Source organism: Cervus elaphus, chromosome 12, assembly GCF_910594005.1.
Source record: "Cervus elaphus chromosome 12, mCerEla1.1, whole genome shotgun sequence".
Lineage (NCBI taxonomy): Eukaryota > Metazoa > Chordata > Mammalia > Artiodactyla > Cervidae > Cervus > Cervus elaphus.
The window spans coordinates 46,750,799-46,765,435 of NC_057826.1; the positions used below are offsets into that span (position 1 = coordinate 46,750,799).

A 14,637-nucleotide genomic window follows, 5' to 3' on the forward strand; every position below is an offset into this window, starting at 1 on the left:
CAGAAAAATGAAGACATTTGGACAAAACCTGAAGGGACTGGCCAAAAATAGCTCTCAAGAACAAGAAAATAATTAACTATCAAATGATTCCCCGTAATATTTTTCCTCTTCTTCTTTTTTTAGTAAACCTTGGTACAACAGTATCCATACAGTGGTAGGATGAAATGTTTTCTCTAATAATATTCACTTTTTGAAATAAACAACTCTAAGTTTTCATGATTCAGAAATAGAAACTGATTATTCTTATAATTTGATTACCTATTTATCTGATCAAGTGTACTTTTGCGGATCTATAAATAGATTTTAAAGTTTTTCCAAGAGCTAAAAGCTCATATAATGTTTACTGAAGAAAATAATGTATCAGTGAAAATGGGGTAGTGGGAAGAAGATGTGGGTTAGTTACTGTTGTTTTAGAAAATAAGAACTCAGTGGATTTCTTTAAAACCAAATTTTTCTTCTTGAACAGCTAGGCAGGTACTAGCAGAGAAAAATAAGGCCATTGGGATGTGGTTTCACTCCTTCACCTGTATCAGCTACCAAGCACTGTAGCTTTAGGCACCTTCCTCAGTACACTGGAGCACTGTCAAAGTTACAGAGGTGTCAATGGCTTGTAGCTCGAGATGTAATATTCTAGAGGAACTTTGTCCATTAGAACTTTCTGCAATAAGGAAATATTCTGTACCTATGCCATCTAATGCAGTAGCCACTAATCACATGTGGGCCTTGGTGTGTCTAGTGCAAATGAGGTTAAGAATTTTAAATTTTATTTCATTTAAACTAATTTATATCTCACTAGCCATATGGAGTTACTGTACTGAACAGTGACATTCTGGAAGAATTTTCAGTAAAGCAGTACTTTCTGGTTTCATGACTGATTTTAGTTCTTTATCTGGGACTCATAAGTATTCCCTGAGTTGACTGATTCCTCCACTATACTGTATTTGGAATCAGGACTCCTTTTTTTTATTATTATTAGGTTAGCTCATCATACCTGAGGAAAGGCTGAGTTAAGCTTTTTAAGAAAGCTCCTTAGAAGTCACCCTAAGAAAAGAAGGAGAAACTGCATCCCAGTAGAATGTAGCAGTACCCCAAAGCGAAAATGCCTGAAAATATAGCAGCAATGACGACAGCACTAGTATTCAGGAATGCGTGGAAACCATCTCTTGGGAACTCTAGCCATACTGAAGAGTATTTCATAGCTGCCTTGCATCTTTTGTGGGCAGAAGAGAACTGCTAAGTCATTTAAACTCGGGTTGCAACTGCTATCTTGTCTGCACTGGTACCCCGTGTCTGATGAAGCTTGGGAAAACTCAGATTATACATTTTGAATAAAGAGAGTTGATTGGTTTCCATCAATACATTATAGGAGTTTTATCACCTGTCTGATAAAATTTACAAATGATAATTCAGATGATATCCAAATTAATTTTAGAAAGCTAACTAAAATCCTAAGAGCCAAATATCAATATATACTTTTTTTAAGTTAAAGGGAAGAATAGCCATAAGATGGACACTAGATGGACAAAACTGAATGGCTTATATGAATCCTATAAAATTTAGTTTTTATGAATTTCCTAAAGAGAGTAACCAGATAAATGTGAAATTACAATGGTGAGTTACTTTGTTTTTACCTTATTGAAAACTGCCAACCAAATATTTTAATATCAAGATAAATGGGCTTCAAGGATATGTTTCCTTTTGTAAAAGTAACCTTTTGTTGAAAACATTTAAAAAGTAGAGATAACTGTTGGGAGGTTATTTGATTCCTAAAGATAAAAAATAAAATAAAAATAAAATTACAATGTGACTTTCACTAAATATTTATTTTAATGTCTTCAAATATTATAAGCTCATTTAAATGAAAACAATGCTATTCGTAAAAAAGTGATATCTTAAAGCAACTATTAATAGACAACCTGAATAGGCCTATATCTATAAAATAAATCAGTAATTAATAACCTAACAAATCTATAAAATAAATCAGTAATTAACAACCTAACAAAACAGAAAACACCAAGCCCAGAGGAATTCACTGATGAATTCTACCAAACATTTAAGAAAGAAATTATACAGTTCTTTCAGAAGATAATTACACCAAACTCTTTCAGAAGACAAAATCAAGGGAATACTTCCTCACTCCTTCTGTGAAACCAGCATTACCTTGATATCAAAACTAGATGAATACATTATATACAAAAAAAAAGCACAGACCAGTATCTCTGATGAACATAACAGTAAAAATTCTCAAAAAAGTATTAGCAAATTAAAGCCAATGATGTGTAGAAAGAATTATATACCACAACCAAGTGGTATTAGCTCAAGTTTGTAAAGTTATTTCAATATTCAAAAATTAGTTAATGTGATCCAACATATCAACAGGTTAAAGAAGAAAAATCACATGATCATATCAATAGGTGCAGGAAAAACATTTAACAAAAACCAACATCAATTCATGATATAAACTAGGAACAGAGGGAAACTTACTCAACTTGATAAGAAACATCTACAAAAAAGTCTATACCTCACATCACACTATCTGGTGAGAAACTAGATGCTTTCCCACTAAGATCAGGAACAAGTAAATGATGTCCTCCTTCACCATTCCTTTTCAACACTGTACTGAAGTCCTAGATTATATAATAAGACAACAAAAGGAAATAAAATGTATACAGATTGGAAAAGAAGAAACAAAACTGTCTTTATTTGCAGATGACACGAGCATCTTTGTAGAAAATTAGTCTTAAAAAAATGACAAAAAAACTTCTGAATTAATTAACAATTATAGCAAGGTCACAGGATAAGAGGTTAATAAAGAAAAGTCAACTGTTTTCCTATATATCAGCAATGAACAAGTAGAATTTGAAATTAAAAAAAAAAACAAAACAGTGCTAATTACAATAGCACTCCCCAAAAAGAAATACTTAAGAAATGACTTAACAAAATACATACAAGATCTATATGAGGAAAACTACAAAACTCTGTTGAATGAATTCAAAGAAGAACTAAATAGATGGAGAGAGAGTCTATGCTCATGGATAGGAAGACTTAATATTGTCAAAATATCATATAAATTCAAGGCAATCCCAATCAAAATATCAGCAAGTTACTTTGTGGCTATTGAAAACTGATTCTAAAGCTTACTATATAGAGACACAAAAACCCCAGAACAGCCAGCAAAATATTAAAGGACAAGAACAAAGTTGGAGGACTGATACTACCTCACTGTAAAACTACAATATTCCAGTGTGCCAATGGTAAAAGACAAACAGATCAGTGGAACAGTATAGAGACCCCAGAAATAGACCCACATAAATACGTAGGTTTTTGACAAAGAGCAAAGAGCAATGGAGAAAGGACAGTCTCAACAAATGGTGCTGAAACAATGGGACACTCACGTGCAAAAAACATGAATCTAGATACAGAACTTACACCCCTTATAAAAATTAACTCAAAATGGTTCACAGACCTAAATGTAAAATTATACAACTCCTATAAGATAACATAAGAGAAAATTTAGATGGCCTTGGGTTTGATGATGACATTTTAAATGTAATACCCAAGGCATGATTCATGAAAGAAATACAGTAACTGATAAACTGGACTTCAGTAAAATTAGAAATTTCTACTCTCTGAAAGACACTGTCAAAAGAATGAAAGACAAGCCACAGACTGGGAGAAAATGCTTGCAAAGAACACATTTATAAAGGATTATTATCCAAAATATAAAAAGAATGCTGAAAACTCAGCCACAGGAAAATAACATGACTAAGAAATGGTCCAAAGACCTTAGCAGACACCTCACTACAGAAGATATACAGATGGCATGTAAGCCTATGAAAAGACACTCCATATCATATGCCATCAGGGAAATGCATATTAAAACAATAGTGAAACACTGCATACATATAAGAATGACCAAAATCCAGAACACTGAAAACACCAAATGCTGCTAAGGATATGGAATAATATGAACTCTTACTCATTTATGGTGGGATTAAAAACTAATAGAGCCATTTCAGAAGACATCTGGGTAGTTTCTTAAAAAATTAAACTTACTCTTGCCATATGATCCAGCAATCACACTTCTTGGGATATTTCCAGAGAAGCTGAAAAATTACATCTGCACAAAAACCTGCACACAGATATTTACAGCAGCTTCATTCACAACTGCCAAAACCTGGCAACAACCAAGATGTTCGTCAGTAGGTGAATGAACTAAGGTATATACAGACAATGGAATACCAGCTGAACCACCAAGAATACTGGAGGGAGTAGCCTATCCCTTCTCCAGCGGATCTTCCCGACCCAGGAATTGAACTGGGGTCTCCTGCATTAGAGGTGGATTCTTTACAAACTGAACTACCAGGGAAGCCCAGGGTATATACAGACAATGCAATATTATTTAGCACTGAAAAAAAAAAAAACCAAGCCATTATCAAACTATGTAAAAGGATGAAGGAAACTTAAATGAGTATTATTAATACTAAGTGAAAGAAGTCCAACTGAAAAGGCTACATACTGTATGATCTCAATTATGTGACATTCTGGAAAAGGCAAAACTATAGGGACAGCAGAAAGATTATGGATTTCCAGGGACAGGTGATGGAGAGAAAGATGCAAAACACAGAGGATTTTTAGGGCCGTGAAACTACTCTGTATGACACTATAATTGTGGGTACATGACATTATAAAATTGTCCAAACCTACAGAATACAGACCACCAAGAATGGACCCTAAGTTAAACTATGGACTAGACTGACTGTAATGAATGCACCACTTTGGTGGGGAATACTGATAATGGAGGAGGCTGCATAGGTCGGGGTAGGGAATATAGGAAATCTCTGTACCTCTGCTCACTAATGCTACAAATCTAAAACTTTTAGCTCTAAAAAAATAAAGTCTATTTAAAAAAACACCTTTTGAGAGGTCTGGAATTGTTTAGTCTACAAATTGAACAGAAGGAATCTATCACCTTAGGGCTAGAAGCTGACTCTGTCAATGTCATAAGATGAGTAAGATTGTCTTTTATGAGTCAGTATTTTCAATGAGGGGGAAAAAATAACAGGACCACTTTCTTTAGCACTACCAGTTACTGCATAAAAAGTCGTTTCTGGTCCACTTGGAGGCCTTTCTAGATTTCAATTCTCTTCTTCTATTAATTTGCTGAGTTATTTCTTTCTTTTGAATAAGTCTTGACATAGTTCTGTCTCCAAGAATATGCACAGTCAAAACTGAGAATAAGTGAAAAGATCTGAGCTTTCATTTGTAACAGGGCTTTGGAAAAACTGTGTTCATTTGAAATATATATCTTGATATTTGATTTAGAGCCTTAGAGAGAAATGCTTCCCCAGATCTCTAGTCTGTATTTTCACACTACTTTTCAATGTGTTCTTTTCCTGTGTTTCCTATTCAGTCAGTTCCGTCACTCAGTCAGGTCCAACTCTTCGCGACCCCATGGACTGCAGCATACCAGGCTTCCCTGTCCATCATCAACTTCTGAAGCTTGCTCAAACTCATGTCCATCGAGTTGGTGATGCCATCCAACCATCTCATCCTCTGTCGTCCCCTTCTCCTCCTGTCTTCAATCTTTTCCAGCATCAGGGTCTTTTCAAATGAGTCAGTTCTTAGCATCAGATGGCCAAAGTATTGGAGTTTCAGCTTCAGCATCAGTCCTTCCAACAAATATTCAGGACTGATTTCCTTTAGGATGGACTGGTTTGATCTCCTTGCAGTCCAAGGGACTCTCAAGAGTCTTCTCCAACACCACAGTTCAAAAGCATCAATTCTTCGGTGCTCAGCTTTCTTTATAGGCCAACTCTCACATCCATACATGACTACTGGAAAAACCACAGCTTTGACTAGATGAACCTTTGTCGGCAAAGTAATGGCTCTGCTTTTTAATATGCTTTCTAGGTTGATCATAGCTTTTCTTCCAAGGAGCAAGCTTCTTTTAATTTCCTATTACTTAACTGCTAACCTGGATTCTTAGATTTATATATGATTCAGATTGTACATATAAAAAACAATTATTATGTTATGGACTGTGTCACCTTATAGTTTAAAGTGCACCTTCATATACTCTCACAACAATATTATAAGGCAAACAATAATAGTCACTTTTTACTGAGCACCAACTATCTGCCAAACAGATAAAAAATTTCCAATCTTAAAAACAACTTCACCAAGTTTCATATCCTTCTCATTCCCTAAACATGAAATTAAGATGCAGAGAAGCTTTAAGAGGAATTAATACAGCTAATTCACTATTGAGCACATTTTCACACTCCCAGGGAATTCGAAAGGTAGGTATCCCAGATATTTGAACTCTCAAGGCAGCTCTGTGGTAATTAAGGTAGAGGTAAGGTGTTCAGCTCTAAGTCCTAATTCTAACTTTACTTTTAGGTTCTGAAGACAGCCTCAATCATGTTGGTAACAAACATATTATCAAAAATTATCTGATTAAAGAAATAGAAAATCCTATGCCTAATAATTGGTTCACTCAGCCCCAAAGTGAATGAACATCATAACATAGATGAAGAATTAGATAGACACATGTTAATGGAGAGAGCTATGTCAATACTAAAATGACCTAGATGATTTAGAAAGAGAGCCAGTCAAAACAGTTCAGAACTATTGTTAATTTTGTTAAAAATGATGACTGTATGGTACTTTGTATATTTAGACGGTCCTTCTCCACTACAGATCCACTCCAAGTATTTATGGGTACAATTATAAGATGTATGGGATTTACTAAAAAAAAAAAAAGGAGGGGAGGACATGGAAGCAACCTAAATGTCCATTGACAGAAAAATGGATAAAGAAGACATGGTACCAATGGAATATTACTCAGCCATAAAAAGGAACAAAATAACGCCACTGGCAGTGGCATGGATGGACCCAGAGACTGTCCTAGTGAGTGAAGTGAGTCAGACAGAGAAAGTCAAATATTGTATGATACCACTTTCATGTGGAATCTAAAGAAATGGTACAAATGAACATATTTACACAGATAGCACAGAAGTTGAGTCACAGATGTAGAAGACAGTCTTCTAGTTATGGGGGGGGGGGGAGAGGATAAATTAAGAGATTGAGACTCACATATACACACTACTATATATAAAACAGATATCTAGTAAGAACCTTCTGTATAGCACAGAGAACTCTACTCAATACTCTGTAATGACCCATATGGGAATAGAACTTAAAAAAGAGTGTATAGATATGTATGTATAACTGACTCACTTAGCAGAAACTAACACAACATTGTAAATCAACTATACTCCAATAAAAATTAATTTAAAAAGGAGGGGGAAAGATGGATTACCTGATTGACAAGATGTTAGTAACTACGGAAATTGAGAGTTCACTGGGGGGCATGCATGGGGGATCACTGCATTATTCTTTCTACTTTTGTGCGTGGGTTGAAATTTTCCACAATAAAAAGTTCTAAAATATTTGGGAAAAAAAGACATATGGTTTACCATGATTTAGGTAGTTTATGATATAATAGTTATTGAAGAGAAATAAAACTCAAAAGAGTGTTGGAGGTAGAAACACACAGAATGCATTGTTTGATCAATAAAATGAATCAGAAAGAAGAAAGTAATCATAAGTGTTGGGTCACAACTCAGAAGAAAAGGAAAAGTCTGAAAGATAAACTGGTTCTCTAGAAATACGCTTAAATAATCCCTGAACCTCACTTTCACTCAACAATGGCAAGAAAAAAGGACTTGATCTGGACTTGAACAGGACTCGATCTGTTCTTCAGAGAGTTGAAGTTATTCATCAGGTAGTAGTCAGCCTAAGTGGAAATTTTCCTTTAGACAACTCTCTTTTTGTCCTTTCTGATGCTATTTTTACTAGAATAACCTTCCCCAAGCAGTTTTATTTATCTTGTAGATTTCCCCTATTGCAGTGTGGAATGAAGTCTTCCTGGTTAGAAATGCAGAAAAGGGCTCTAGAATACATAACTGAGCTGAGTTTTGGTCCAAATATGACATTTATTTGACTTATGATCCTGACTAAATAATTTTTAACTTTTCTGATGTTTTTCTCTTATTTGTAACATGGAGATAATCACTAACTCAGAGAGTTTTTTGAAATGTGCTACATAACATGATATGTTGACTGATTCAACCTTTCGCAGATATTGGATCAAAAATTTAAAAAAGACCATATCATAAGCAAACATATAGCTGGTTCATTTTGCCATACAGCAGAAGCTAACACAACATTATAAAGCAACTATCTGTTGTTGTTCGGTTGCTAAGTCATGTCCGACTCAGTAGCCCCACGGGCTGAAGCATGCCAGGCTCATCTATCCCACTATCTCCTGGAGTTTGCTCAAATTCATGTCTTTTGAGTTGGTGATGCAACTATACCCCAATAAAAATTTTTTTAAAACAAAGTCTATTTTTTAAAGGGAAAAAAAAAAGGAATATATCAGAATTTTGTCCAAGTTACAACAATCATAGTTGAGGTCTCAGATTTTGGCATGCCAGTGAGCACCCAATGTTCTACTCCACCAAGGGGCCATTCTGGTCTCCTTTCCCTTCTGTCTGCACCGAAATACAGTTTTTACAGCTCTATCCTCTTCCTCTTAGGACAGGCATCTCCATTTACATTTAAATATATTGCCAAGAATATAAGAAGTTGGGAGATGTGTTAAGGAAACCACATATTCTACTATAAAGGATGTTTAAATCTGGTCTTTCTGGAAGCATCTTGACCCTTCTAGAATATATATACACAATGTATTTCAGACAATAGTTATGCAAATCAGGCACCTTATGGACTGTATATTAATTAAAGTATAATTAGTATCTTAAGAATTTGATAAGTAAATATCACTTTTAAGGCATGATTTACCTTGAATTAACTTAGCTGCAGAACTTGTGAAACAAATCACCTCCATTCCTAGTTTATCGCTCACCACAGCTATGAAACATAACTGGGCAATCACTGCAAGTTTCTTCTCTGGAGAAACTGACCTCTGAGACAAGCCTCCAGGTACTGACAGTTAGAAGACTCCTGACAATGAAGCTTACCATTTGAAAAGCCTCACCCAATTACAGAGCCTCCAGATAACTTCAGAGTGACTCACTCTCAAATATGAACAGACGGCCAAGGTTCACCAGACACCTGGAGGAAAATTTTCATCTAATAACAAAGAGAAACAAACAACAGCAGCAAAGTGACCCACAGGAACCAGACACAATGTAGGACCCATAACAAAACTCAAAAGAAAAAGCCTTAAGTAAAATATTCTCAGAGAAATAAGAAACTGCACTTCTTTTTTTATTTTTTAATTTTTACAACTCATTTAATGGCAACTGGTAATCATCAAACTAGCAATGGTTATCTTCAAAAATTATCACACTAGCTGTGCTACCATTTCTCAAGGTTGATCAGATACCTAGAGTCACAGACAATTCCCACACAAGATACGTCATATAAATCAGACTTGGTTTATCACCAGTATTTATAAAACCAGACCTAGGCAAAGAACTAGGTCTGGGGACACATGCATGGTCTTAATATAGCAAATGTTTAGCCTGCCCTGATTATTACAAAATCAGAACAGCAAGAATATTTGCAGGAGACTGCACTTCTAAAGCCAGAATAAAAATAAGGAATCATCAGAAAACAAGATAGAACTTAAGGAACTAAAGCAACCAAAATTTTAAAATTAAAGAGAAGGGAACACTTGGGGGAAATCTTCCATAAAGCAGAATAAGGAGGCAAAGAAACAGAGAACAGAAGAGAAAAGTAAATTATAAGATCAATCCAAGATGGACAAACTTGGGCTAATAGGAATTCTGGGGAGAGGGAACACAAGAGGAAAAGGCAGAAAGGAAATCTTCAATGAGAAAACACCTGATTTTTAAAACAAGCACCTGTGTCATCTTGATAAAAATTTGAATTAATTAAAAATTATATAGACGATCACATAATTCAGAGTTCAGGTGTTCACCTGCCTGAAGTAGGCATATGAACATTTATTATATATTATGTTGTTTTCTGGTTCTTTATTTAAACAGATAATGCTGTCTTCTCATCTAAAGTACAAACTCTTCAAAGCCAGGAATAATATTTGCCACTCACAGTAGGCACATATTCTATTTCTGATAAATACTTGTTAAACTCATTTGCTTAGAAGATGACTTGAGTTTCCATTAAGCTCTGAGACTCGTTTAAAGGGTTCAGTCTTTCAGTCTTGGTACAAAAGGTAAAAGTCATTCTTAGCTAAAACAGCTACTTAAAACCCCAGGAACAATGGTGAGAAATCAGCTGTTACATCAAGTCTGAAATGAAGTCGTTTTATTAAACAATGATGAACTTAAAGCTAATCAAATGACCTGGGTTTAAATATTCTTAAAACTTCTGATCCATTCCATCTTCTTTTTTAGAAAACTTGATCTGAGCCTCTACCCAGACACACAGCTCTACGGCACCAGTTAGTGGAATATGTAGGCTATGAATCAGACTCCAGTGTGGAAACGAATCCTTGAGTCACGATCATAATATTCCATTGGCATCCACCCCAGGGACAAGGTATTCATTTAAGAGTGCCACTCTTTCAAGCCGAGGATGAAGCACCAAGAAGCTCCCACTCAGCATTACAGTCATCCCTCAGATATCCCAGTTTGGTTATCTGTCTGTGCAAGGTTGTCTGGTCACCCTCAGATTCTGGTCACCTACCAGATTCTACAGTCATCTCTAACCCGTTACAAAGGGTCCCTTGGCTTCGGTCATTAATTTAATGAATACTTAATGAGTGTTTATTTTGAGCTATGCACTGTTCTAGGTACTAAGGATCTAGCAGTCTCTGATTTAGGGAATATTCTAGTAAATGAGAGCCCAGAAAAGATTACTCATTTGCTAACCCCTTCTCTAGATTCAATCAATTCTAAAAAATTTACATTTGCCTGCCTCCTTGCCTGCCTATCTCCCCACCTTCAACTTTTTTCTTGCTATGCTCCATTTTTCTCATTGCTTACTTGAAATATTTAACGTCTTTTATTCTCCCGAATGGAGAAGGAAACGGCAACCCACTCCAGTATTCTTGCTTGTGAAACCCCATGGACAGAGGAGCCTGGCAGGCTACAGTCCATGGAGTTGCAGTCAGACATGACTTAGTGACTAAACACACACACACACAGGCTTCCTGAATTTAGGCCATGAAGACCATAAAAACTCAGCTACCAATAAGATGTCTTCACTTGCTCCAATGGAAGATCAGTTCCTAAGATTTTCATATATCAATTTATGCTTAAGAAGGAATGTATACTTTTAAGTAGCATCACACAAAGTTACACATAAAGAATTTTTTTCATTTTCTCCTTACAGATCTATCAAAAGGATAACTCATTGTAAGCACTGGTTACAGATGGTGTTTCATTTCATTACATAAGCCAATGTAAGATTCAAACATTCTCAGTAGTATCCTAAACTGAGCTCTTGAATGGCTTTTGGTCCAAACAATCTCTTCTGTATTACGTGGTCTCAACCAATAACTAGTGTAAATGTCCAAGTGGATTTAAAACGCCCTGCAAATTAGCTTAGCCCTGACCATGGTATACATAGAGTTCTTCTTTATGCAACAGTGGAAGACAGACTCGCTGGATATTTCGACTATGAACTGCATTATTGTTCTCATTTTTTTTTTAATGGTCTTAAGTCTTGCTTCTCAAAGTGTGTTTAAGGAATTTTAGCAGCATTGGTATAACCTGAGAAGCATGTTAGAAATACAGAACCCTCAGGCCCCACCCAGACCTACTTACTATACCATAATCTGCCTTTTAACAAGATTTCTAGGAGATGTACACACACATGAAAATTTGAAAACTGGTAGTCCAAACGATGACTTAATGAACTATTCTCTAATTGCAATACTTAAAGCATTAGAAGGCAGCTTACCAATAAACATTTGAGAGAAAAGAGAGAAAAAAGGAAGCAGTCCTAGATATATTATTTTAGCTATATCATAAAATGCTATACTCAGCTTTGGTAAGAAGGACAAAAGATAAAAATTCAGTTAAGAATGTTTCTGTATTTAATGAACAACTGCATTTAAAGACACTGCCCCTTGTACCACCAATATCTTTGATATAAACTTCTTTTTGCTTGGTAATATTTTTTCTATTACAGTAAATCACAAAATGTTTTACAGTGTTACAGTTTTATCTTAGATGTAATACATCTAAATCAAGAGAAAGCCTGATCCTCCCCCCACCCCCAGATATTCCAGAACCTCACTAGAAACATCAATGGGATTTCTTGGTCAAGGTGTTCTATATTATGACCCATCCATGAACTGGGTTACGAGGTACATAAACATGCCAGTTTCTTGCCCTTCCAAGTTCTCAGAGCTGCTCTAGTTATATTTTACAGGTTTTTTAAGTTTCAGTGAAAGTAAAATTACTTTCCAACAACTGCTGCTGTGTTGAGAGCTTCCCCCCAATATCTCACTGAACAAGCACAGATGGGTTCACCTCTTGTTTTGAAAGGCTTTCTTGTATCTCTCAATGTTGGGTCTTTACCTGAGCATAGCTTTCCAGTCTCACATTTGGCCAACAAAGAATACCCAACCACACACTTGAGCAAGATTTCAGGTATTTTGTGGATATGCTGACAAGATCATTGGATGCCCTTCTCAGAACTCATTTGTTCTGCTAACCATCTTCCTGACCTCAACACATTGGCAGGCCACCCCCAGGGACTCTGCCAAGACCCTTCTGCCCACAAAGGCTCTGATCCTAGCCTCTTCTCGTCTGTCCTGTTCCCTGTAAGGGGAGAAAGGATCTAGAAGGGCCAGGCCTCACAACATGGAGCTGCAGTGGGCTCCATGTTCTGGAAGAAGCAGGTGACAGCAAGACAGAGGTGCCTCTTCTCCACGTAGTTTCTAGGAAGCAGCCTTAAACCCTGACTTGTTTTCTATCTAGAAGTTCTATTTTTGTTTTGTCTTATTTTTGGTGATAGGGAGGGGCAGGAGAAAATTTGAATAATGCTGTTCACCAAGAGTTATGCCTACTCATAGGCCATCTCACATTTTCACTCCTAAATTTTTCCCTTCATTTCATATTGCTGACTCTCCACTTCAGTTTTCTCTGCCTGTGCTCACTTATTCTATTGTTCTAAGGTGGAACAACAGGGAGCTACAGAACTTTTTTTCTCCTAGAGAACAGGCTGCAATATTCTTGTAATAGACAATTTGTCTTATGCAATTATATCTGCCTAACACTGTGTCTTCTATATTGTAGCCATTAAATATAAACCTTGCCTACACTAACTCATGACTATTTTTGTAACACTGAGCAAACAAGCTATGCCTGTTTTTGCTTCCTTACCTGTTTCATCCTTTTTTCATCCAGGCTTTCACACTATTCTCCTGAGCCTGCTCTTACTAAAGTCATGAAGACCTCCTACATTCAATGGATACATAAGTTCCATGGCATTGTATGCTGCCCACCTTGAATTTTCCACTCTCTTGGCTTTCAGGCCTCTAAGCTCTCTTGGCCTCTCTGCCCTTCTGGTGACTCTTAGTCTCCGTTTTATCTCCTCCTCCACTGTTTCTCCCAAGTTAGTAGTCCCCAGAACTCTGATATATCACTCCTCCCATCTCACTTTCATGCTTTTTCCAGTCCATCCTTACCGAAGTCTGACTAGACGCTTAACTCCCAAGCTACATTTCCAGCTCTCACTCCTCTCCTAAGCCTGAGCCCATATCTCCAACTACCCTACTGGACAGCGGTACAACCGGGGCAGCTTCTCAGGACAAAAACTTAATGATTCATGGTTTCTTCTTTGCCCTCCCAATCTGGCCCCTTCTCCTGAATTCCCCATCTTAGTTCATGACGTCACTATTCACCTGGCTGGCCAAGCTAAGAAAAGTTTAATTCACTTATAATCCATGGTGTCATAAAAAAATTATCATCTACAAACACAAAGTAAGCACACTACACTCTCAATACCAACTTCCCGTCACCTAACTATTGTCTATCGGCAGGAGACACGCTGTTTTCCTTAAGCATGAGGTGCTCCACGCCATGGAACTCCCACCCACTTCTAGTGTTATCATCTCCTACCACAACCCTGGACTCTGCTTACTCCAGTCACGCTGAACTACTTACAGCGTGGTTCTGTCACATCTCCAGCCTTGTACATGTGGCTGCTTCTGCCTACAGCAGCGCGTCCCAACATCAGTCAGGTTTGCCCCTGGGGGGCATTTGGCCATGTCTGGAGACATTTTTTGATTGTGACAGTGAGGGAGATGATGCCACTGGCATTGAGTAAATGGACACCAGGGATGCTGCTTACATCCTACAAGATACAGGACAGCCCTCCACAACAAAAAAGTGCTGAGACTGAGAATCCCTGCCCTAAATATCCTCCTTGATTCTCTGCCTGGCGAACTCCAACTCACCCATTAAGATTCAGCTCAAATGTCACCACCCCTGTGAAGCCTTTGACTACCAACCCAGTCCTCTCCTTCAGACAAACATTGTTGCATCTTTCTCACTTTCTCATATACAGCTCTATTTCAGCACATCACATTTGAGTCTGAGATTTTTCTTGTCTACCAATATGTCTCTAAGAAGAATAGGAGTCCCCCCCGGAAGACATTGTGCTTTATTA

The 14,637-nt window shown here is 36.9% G+C and overlaps 1 protein-coding gene and 1 non-coding gene across 4 annotated transcripts in view; both read right to left on the minus strand.

Annotated features, from left to right (window-relative positions):
• Positions 1 to 14,637, minus strand: part of NEDD4 (NEDD4 E3 ubiquitin protein ligase) — a 132,553-nt gene that overhangs the window by 67,088 nt on the left and 50,828 nt on the right. The window lies entirely within an intron of this gene.
• On the minus strand, positions 9,467 to 9,598 carry LOC122706024. The gene has a single exon (XR_006344281.1). It is a non-coding gene; the product is annotated as a small nucleolar RNA SNORA72 (small nucleolar RNA).